A 10,000-nucleotide genomic window follows, 5' to 3' on the forward strand; every position below is an offset into this window, starting at 1 on the left:
TACGTGCGTGTAACGGGGCGGCCGTTTGGACCCGGGTGTCCGGGAGCGGGTCCGCAACGGCGGGAGGTTGCCTGAGTTTGGCCGGCCGGCAGTCGAACGCCTTTCGCTCCGGACTCCCTTGTCCGATTTCGGCCAGGGAGGGCTCGTTGGAAAGCCCCGGCGTTGGCGCACACTATATTATCGGACTGGATCCCGGCAAGGTCGGGAAAGTGTCGCCGACCCGTACCGGCTGCCGCCCCGTCGGTCAGCGGCAGCGTATCGGGGACAACTTCGGGAAGGAAAGTCCGATCCGGGCGGGGTCAACTGCCACCGAACGGAGTGGCGGGCCCGCACAGAGCAGTACCTGTCTTGTGTAGCTGCCCCTTTCCCCGGCCGAGGTACAGCCGTTGGCTGGAGACCGCTTTCCGACTGCTGAGCCGGAGCCGCGGGGGCCCACCTTGAGGCGCCGGCTGTCCTAGCAAGCCAGGGGCAAGGGGCATCCAGTGGTTCCGGAACGGAGTCGGTCCGACACCGGGAAGCCGGGTGCCCGTCGCTCCGAATGGAGCCCGGTGTTTTCGTGCGTGTAACAAGGCGGGCGTTTGGACACGGTTGTCCGGGAGCGGGTCCGCAACGGCGGGAGGATGCCTGAGTTTGGCCGGCCGGCAGTCGAACGCCTTTGCCTCCGGACTTCCGTGTCCGATTTCGGCCAGGGAGGGCTCGTTGGAAGGCCCCGGCACTGGCGCACACTATATTATCGGCCTGGACCCCGGCAAGTTCGGGAAAGTGTCGCAGTCCCGTAGCGGCTGCCGCCCCGCCGGTCAGCGGCAGCTTATCGGGGATAACTTCGGGATGGAAAGTCCGATGCGGTCGGGGTCAACTGACGCTGAACGGGGTGGCGGGGCCGCACAGACCAGTAGCGGGCATGTGTAGCTGCCTCTTGGCCCGGCCGAGGTACAGCCGTTGGCTGGAGACCGCTTTCCGACTGCTGAGCCGGAGCCGCGGTGGCCCACCTTGACGCGCCGGCTGTCCTAGCAAGCCAGGGGCAAGGGGCATCCAAGGGTACCGGAACGGAGTCGGTCCGACACCGGGAAGCCGGGTGCCCGTCGCTCCGAATCGAGGCAGGTGTTTTCGTGCGTGTAACTAGGCGGGCGTTTGGACCCGGTTGTCCTGGAGCGGGTCCGCAACGACGGGAGATTGCCTGTGTTTGGCCGGCCGGCAGTCGAACGCCTATCGCTCTGGACTCCCGTGTCCGATTTCGGTCAGGGAGGGCTCGTTGGAAAGCCGCGGCGCTGGCGCACACTATATTATCGGCCTGGACCCCGGCAAGTTCGGCAAAGTGTCGCCATCCCGCAGCGGCTGACGGGCCGCCGGTCAGCGGCAGCTTATCGGGCATAACTTCGGGAGGGAAAGTCCGATCCGGTCCGGATCAACGGCAGCCGAACGGGGTGGCGGGCCCGCACAGACCAGTGCCTGGCTTGTGTAGCTGCCCCTTTCCCCGGCCGAGGTACAGCCGTTGGCTGGAGACCACTTTCCGACCACTGAGACGGCGGGGCGGGGGGCGGCCTGCACGCGCCGGCTGCCAGAGCAAGCCAGGGGCAAGGGGCATCCAACGGTATCTGAACGGAGTCGGTCCGACACCGGGAAGCCGGGTGCCCGTCGCTCCGAATCGAGCCTGGGGTGTACGTGTGTTTAACTAGGCGGGCGTTTGGACCCGGTTGCCCGGCACCAGTCGAACGCCTGTCGCTCCCGACTCCCGTGTCCGATTTCGTTCGGGGATGGCTCGTTGGAAAGCCCCGGCTCCGGCGCACACTATATTGCCGAAGTGGCCCCGGGCGAGTTCGGGAAAGTGTCGCCGTCCCGCAGCGGCTGACGGGCCGTCGGTCAGCGGCAGCTTATCGGGGATAACGTCGGGAAGGAAAGTCCGATCCGGTCGCGGACAACGGCAGCTGAACGGGGTGGCGGGGCCGCACAGAGCAGTACCTCGCTTGTGTAGCTGCCCCTTTCCGCGGCCGAGGTACAGCCGTTGGCTGGAGACCGCTTTCCGACCACTGAGACGGCGGGGCAGGGGGCGGCCTGCACGCGCCGGCTGCCAGAGCAAGCCAGGGGCAAGGGGCATCCAACGGTATCTGAACGGAGTCGGTCCGACACCGAGAAGCCGGGTGCCCGTCGCTCCGAAGCGAGACCGGGGTTTTTCGTGTGTAACGTGGCGGGCCTTTGGACCCGGTTGGCCGGGCGGCAGTGGAACACACACAGACACTCGCATACACTGAGAGAGACAGAGAGAAGATAGAGATACACAGAGTGAGAAAGACAAAGTCAACTCAGTAACTGAAATGTGAAAACTGACAACTGGGAAACCAAAAGTCAGAGTGGCAAATGATGAACCAAGGTGGCAAATGATTAACTGAAAACTTGTCATTCACATTTGGGACGGAATTCAGGATGGGAATGTATTCGGCCGCCTTACCGGGGCTTGGGGTGCTGCTTTCCCGCTTGTGGAACCGAGTTGGGGTCGTCAAATGGCCTGGTGCATTGTTTGAAACACTGGTTAATGAGTTGTCAAGGTCGGAAATCATAGAACATAAGAGCAGCTCATTAACTGAAATTTTGAACATCGACAACTGGTTAACCAAAAGACACAGGGACAAATGAGTAACCAAAGGGCCAACTCATTAACTGAAATTTCAAAGAGGCAACTCATTAACTGTAATTTTGAACATCGACAACTGGTTAACCAAAAGCCAGAGCGACAAATGATTAACCAAGGAGGCAACTCATTAACTGAATTTCGAACATCGACAACTGGTTAACCAAAAGACACAGGGACAAATGATTAACCAAGGAGGCAACTCATTAACTGAAATTTTGAACATCGACAACTGGTTAACCAAAAGCCAGAGCGACAAATGATTAACCAAGGAGGCAACTCATTAACTGAATTTCGAACATCGACAACTGGGTAACCAAGAGTCAGAGCGACAAATGATTAACCAAGGAGGCAACTCATTAACTGAATTTCGAACATCGACAACTGGTTAACCAAAAGACACAGGGACAAATGAGTAACCAAAGGGCCAACTCATTAACTGAAATTTCAAAGAGGCAACTCATTAACTGAAATTTTGAACATCGACAACTGGTTAACCAAAAGCCAGAGCGACAAATGATTAACCAAGGAGGCAACTCATTAACTGAATTTCGAACATCGACAACTGGTTAACCAAATGTCAGAGCGACAAATGAGTAACCAAGGAGGCAACTCATTAACTGAATTTCGAACATCGACAACTGGTTAACCAAGAGTCAGGGCGACAAATGATTAACCAAGGAGGCAACTCATTAACTGAATTTCGAACATCGACAACTGGGTAACCAAAAGACACAGGGACAAATGAGTAACCAAAGGGCCAACTCATTAACTGAAATTTCAAAGAGGCAACTCATTAACTGAAATTTTGAACATCGACAACTGGTTAACCAAATGTCAGAGCGACAAATGAGTAACCAAGCAGGCAACTGATTAACTGAAAACTTGTCATTCACATTTGGGACGGAATTCACGATGGGAATGTATTCGGCCCCCTTACCGGGCCTTGGGGTGCTGCTTTCCCGCTTGTGGAACCGAGTTGGGGTCGTCAAATGGCCTGGTGCATTGTTTGAAACACTGGTTAATGAGTTGTCAAGGTCGGAAATCATAGAACATAAGAGCAGCTCATTAACTGAAATTTTGAACATCGACAACTGGTTAACCAAAAGCCAGAGCGACAAATGATTAACCAAGGAGGCAACTCAGTAACTGAATTTCGAACATCGACAACTGGTAAACCAAAAGACACAGGGACAAATGAGTAACCAAAGGGCCAACTCATTAACTGAAATTTCAAAGAGGCAACTCATTAACTGAAATTTTGAACATCGACAACTGGATAACCAAAAGCCAGAGCGACAAATGATTAACCAAGGAGGCAACTCATTAACTGAATTTCGAACATCGACAACTGGTTAACCAAGAGTCAGAGCGACAAATGATTAACCACGGAGGCAACTCAATAACTGAATTTCGAACATCGACAACTGGTTAACCAAGAGTCAGAGCGACAAATGAATAACCAAGGAGGCAACTCATTAACTGAATTTCGAACATCGACAACTGGTAAACCAAAAGACACAGGGACAAATGAGTAACCAAAGGGCCAACTCATTAACTGAAATTTCAAAGAGGCAACTCATTAACTGAAATTTTGAACATCGACAACTGGTTAACCAAAAGCCAGAGCGACAAATGATTAACCAAGGAGGCAACTCATTAACTGAATTTCGAACATCGACAACTGGTTAACCAAATGTCAGAGCGACAAATGATTAACCAAGGAGGCAACTCAATAACTGAATTTCGAACATCGACAACTGGTTAACCAAGAGTCAGAGCGACAAATGATTAACCAAGGAGGCAACTCAGTAACTGAAATTCGAACATCGACAACTGGGTAACCAAAAGACACAGGGACAAATCAGTAACCAAAGGGCCAACTCATTAACTGAAATTTCAAAGAGGCAACTCATTAACTGAAATTTTGAACATCGACAACTGGTTAACCAAAAGCCAGAGCGACAAATGATTAACCAAGGAGGCAACTCATTAACTGAATTTCGAACATCGACAACTGGTTAACCAAATGTCAGAGCGACAAATGATTAACCAAGGAGGCAACTCATTAACTGAAATTCGAACATCGACAACTGGGTAACCAAAAGACACAGGGACAAATGAGTAACCAAAGGGCCAACTCATTAACTGAAATTTCAAAGAGGCAACTCATTAACTGAAATTTTGAACATCGACAACTGGTTAACCAAATGTCAGAGCGACAAATGAGTAACCAAGCAGGCAACTGATTAACTGAAAACTTGTCATTCACATTTGGGACGGAATTCACGATGGGAATGTATTCGGCCCCCTTACCGGGCCTTGGGGTGCTGCTTTCCCGCTTGTGGAACCGAGTTGGGGTCGTCAAATGGCCTGGTGCATTGTTTGAAACACTGGTTAATGAGTTGTCAAGGTCGGAAATCATAGAACATAAGAGCAGCTCATTAACTGAAATTTTGAACATCGACAACTGGTTAACCAAGAGTCAGAGCGACAAATGATTAACCAAGGAGGCAACTCATTAACTGAATTTCGAACATCGACAACTGGTTAACCAAAAGACACAGGGACAAATGAGTAACCAAAGGGCCAACTCATTAACTGAAATTTCAAAGAGGCTACTCATTAACTGAAATTTGAACATCGACAACTGGGTAACCAAATGTCAGAGCGACAAATGAATAACCAAGGAGGCAACTCATTAACTGAATTTCGAACATCGACAACTGGTAAACCAAAAGACACAGGGACAAATGAGTAACCAAAGGGCCAACTCATTAACTGAAATTTCAAAGAGGCAACTCATTAACTGAAATTTTGAACATCGACAACTGGTTAACCAAGAGTCAGAGCGACAAATGATTAACCAAGGAGGCAACTCATTAACTGAATTTCGAACATCGACAACTGGTTAACCAAGAGTCAGAGCGACAAATGATTAACCAAGCAGGCAACTGATTAACTGAAAACTTGTCATTCACATTTGGGACGGAATTCACGATGGGAATGTATTCGGCCCCCTTACCGGGCCTTGGGGTGCTGCTTTCCCGCTTGTGGAACCGAGTTGGGGTCGTCAAATGGCCTGGTGCATTGTTTGAAACACTGGTTAATGAGTTGTCAAGGTAGGAAATCATAGAACATAAGAGCAGCTCATTAACTGAAATTTTGAACATCGACAACTGGTTAACCAAAAGCCAGAGCGACAAATGATTAACCAAGGAGGCAACTCATTAACTGAATTTCGAACATCGACAACTGGATAACCAAAAGACACAGGGACAAATGAGTAACCAAAGGGCCAACTCATTAACTGAAATTTCAAAGAGGCAACTCATTAACTGAAATTTTGAACATCGACAACTGGTTAACCAAAAGCCAGAGCGACAAATGATTAACCAAGGAGGCAACTCATTAACTGAAATTTTGAACATCGACAACTGGTTAACCAAAAGCCAGAGCGACAAATGATTAACCAAGGAGGCAACTCATTAACTGAATTTCGAACATCGACAACTGGTTAACCAAATGTCAGAGCGACAAATGATTAACCAAGGAGGCAACTCATTAACTGAAATTCGAACATCGACAACTGGGTAACCAAAAGACACAGGGACAAATGAGTAACCAAAGGGCCAACTCATTAACTGAAATTTCAAAGAGGCAACTCATTAACTGAAATTTTGAACATCGACAACTGGTTAACCAAATGTCAGAGCGACAAATGATTAACCAAGGAGGCAACTCACAAACTGAATTTCGAACATCGACAACTGGGTAACCAAAAGACACAGGGACAAATGAGTAACCAAAGGGCCAACTCATTAACTGAAATTTCAAAGAGGCTACTCATTAACTGAAATTTGAACATCGACAACTGGCTAACCAAATGTCAGAGCGACAAATGAGTAACCAAGCAGGCAACTGATTATCTGAAAACTTGTCATTCACATTTGGGACGGAATTCACGATGGGAATGTATTCGGCCCCCTTACCGGGCCTTGGGGTGCTGCTTTCCCGCTTGTGGAACCGAGTTGGGGTCGTCAAATGGCCTGGTGCATTGTTTGAAACACTGGTTAATGAGTTGTCAAGGTAGGAAATCATAGAACATAAGAGCAGCTCATTAACTGAAATTTTGAACATCGACAACTGGTTAACCAAGAGTCAGAGCGACAAATGATTAACCAAGGAGGCAACTCATTAACTGAATTTCGAACATCGACAACTGGTTAACCAAAAGACACAGGGACAAATGAGTAACCAAAGGGCCAACTCATTAACTGAAATTTCAAAGAGGCAACTCATTAACTGTAATTTTGAACATCGACAACTGGTTAACCAAAAGCCAGAGCGACAAATGAGTAACCAAGGAGGCAACTCATTAACTGAATTTCGAACATCGACAACTGGTTAACCAAAAGACACAGGGACAAATGAGTAACCAAAGGGCCAACTCATTAACTGAAATTTCAAAGAGGCAACTCATTAACTGAATTTCGAACATCGACAACTGGTTAACCAAATGTCAGAGCGACAAATGATTAACCAAGCAGGCAACTGATTAACTGAAATTTTAAAATTGACAACTGGATAACCAAAAGTGGGAACTCATGCTTCGGACGGGCTTACATACGGCAGGCTGACGCCCGGCAGAGGCCCGGGCTTCGCCTCCCTTGCGTAAGCGACCGTCTCCGAATCGATTAAAGGCGTAAAATCGGAGTTCAGAGCGGGAAAATTTTTTCCCGAAAACGGCCAGAAAAAAAAAATGTCTCCTTTTCCGCCGAGCAGGGTGGCATTCGAACGGGCACGGGAAGCCGCGTCTAACGGTGTAAAAACGGCTTGGCTCCGACGCGGGAGTGCGGAGATATGGCCGTTCAAAGTTGTACTGGAAGTCCGGAAGGAGAAAAATTTGACTGCCTGTAGCCGAAAAAAGTTCCAGCGGTCGGTCACAAAAGTCAAATCCGTCCCGCTGATTTGACACTTGTCATTTCTGGCAGGGGGGATTGGCGGGGTACCTGGAGAATGGTAGGAGGTGGTTTCTCGAGACTTGGTCTGTTTTCCAGATTACTGTCTAGGGCCTCCAGGTCTGCAGAGACCGACCAGGGCTGCCGTCCAACCGACTTTTAACCCTTTTTGGGTGGAAATTTATTTCCATTTTTAACCAATTTTCGGGTTTTTGGTCGGGCTTAAAAAACGGCAGCCTGACGCCTGGCAGAGGCCGGGGCTTCGGCTCCCCTTGCGTAAGGGACCGTATTCGACCCGATTAAGCCCCGAAAATGGATCCAAATGTCGGCCGACCAAGTAAGCTTGCTGGGGAGAGAGACTAAGTGCCGGGCTGGGCACCTCATTAACCAGTGAAAAGTTTTGGCTGCTGGAGAGACTAAGTCCCAGCCTGGGCACATCATTAACCATAAATGAAAAAGGCGAGGCCGAGTCTGGTGCATGGCTAACTGAGTAACCAAATTGGCAAGGCCCGGGCTGAAAGTGAATGAGCGACCCGTGGCCAGGGGGCTGGAATGCGGGAGAGAATCCAACCCCCAAAATATGGAAGTCCGATGAGAAAATATTCGGCCGCCTTTTGCGGGCCTCGGGTGTTGCTTCCCGGCCTGGGAAAGTGAGTTGCTCCCGGCAAATTGACATGTGCATTTTTTGATTTCGAGACATGATTAACCAAATCACGGAAGTCCGGTGAGAAAAGATTCGGCCGCTTCACGCCGGCCTCGGGTGATGCTTTCCGGCTTGGGAAAGTGAGTTGCTACCGCCAAATTGACATGTGTCATTTCTGGCAAGTGTCTCAGGACATAGTTTATGAGTTGCAGCTTGGGAAATCATTAACCTAGTCGGAAGTCCCGATGAAGAAAAAAAAAAGTGCCATTTGCGGCGATTTGGGTGCTCCTGGTCGGATAGAGGTGGCCGTTTGACCCGCTGATTTGACACTTGTCATTTCTGGCAGGGGGGGTTGGCGGGGTGCCCGGAGATTTTCGGGAACACGATTTTCAGAACAAAATTCACTCAGCGGGAGCACTTTGAAAATGCCCGAAAAGTGTTACTTTGCTAAAAGGCTCATTTTATCAATATAGAGACCTTTCAAAGAGTATTGGAAAGTCATATTAAAATGGTTTTGTGGCTTTTATGACTTAATGACAAAAAACTCTAAGTGTGAATCTGAAATCGTAGACAGACAGCAGAAACATATAAATAATTCCAGCGTCTAAGTTTCATTTGCTGTCTGTCACACAGGTGCCTCTGAACCGGTCAGGGCCTGTGACCCCACTGAGCTTGTGTTTTATGGCTTATGCACACGCAGTGTTTGCACCAAGTTCCCCTGTGTTGTGCGCTCAGTGGGCCCGTCCAAGACAGCAGAAACAAGACGTACATGCCAGCGTCTTTAAAGTTTCATTTGTTGTCTTGTCACACAGGTGCCTCTGAACGGGTCAGGGCCTGTGACCCCACTGAGTTGTTTACTGGGGCTAATGCACAAGCAGTGTTTTGTCAGATCCCACTGTGTTGTGCGCTCAGTGGGTCCGTCTAAAATGACAAGACAGCAGAAACATTCCAGCGAGTTCCATTTGTTGTCTTGTCACACAGGTGCCTCTGAACGGGTCAGGGCCTGTGAGCCCACTGAGTTGTTTACTGGGGCTAATGCACAAGCAGTGTTTTGTCAGATTCCACTGTGTTGTGCGCTCAGTGGGTCCGTCTAAAATGACAAGACAGCAGAAACATTCCAGCGAGTTTCATTTGTTGTCTTGTCACACAGGTGCCTCTGAACGGGTCAGGGCCTGTGACCCCACTGAGTTGTTTACTGGGGCTAACGCACAAGCAGTGTTTGTCAGAGAGTTCCACTGTGTTGTGCGCTCAGTGGGTCCGTCTAAAATGACAAGACAGCAGAAACATTCCAGCGAGTTCCATTTGTTGTCTTGTCACACAGGTGCCTCTGAGCGGGTCAGGGCCTGTGACCCCATTGAGCTTTGTGAGCAACGTATGCACACGCAGTGTTTGCAACGAGATTCCCCTGTGTCGTGCGCTCAGTGGGCCCGTACGACCGATTTGGTGACTCGCGTCCGTAGTGGGAGTCCCCGGGTCGGCCCAGTATAGAGAGAGGCTGGTGTTCAGGCTATTTCAGGGTTTCCTCTCGTTTCTGTCGCTGGTGACAAGACGGGCATGCACACGGCGAGTCAGAGAGAGGGTGTCGGCGCAGCTCCCGGTGTTTTCTTCCTTGGCCGCGCCCTTCTCTTTGTCCTTGAAACTCTTTCGCGTGAGTCCGAGACGTCCTGTGATTCTCAGTGGTCCTATTCAGGCAGCGGAGCGGGTGTCCGCGTCTTGTGCACGAAATCTTGTGTGCTCAGTGCGTCCCGTTCTGCTAGCTGAAGACGCTAT

Source organism: Somniosus microcephalus, unplaced genomic scaffold, assembly GCF_052327205.1.
Source record: "Somniosus microcephalus isolate GS21.2 unplaced genomic scaffold, FLI_Smic_1.0 scaffold622, whole genome shotgun sequence".
NCBI lineage: Eukaryota > Metazoa > Chordata > Chondrichthyes > Squaliformes > Somniosidae > Somniosus > Somniosus microcephalus.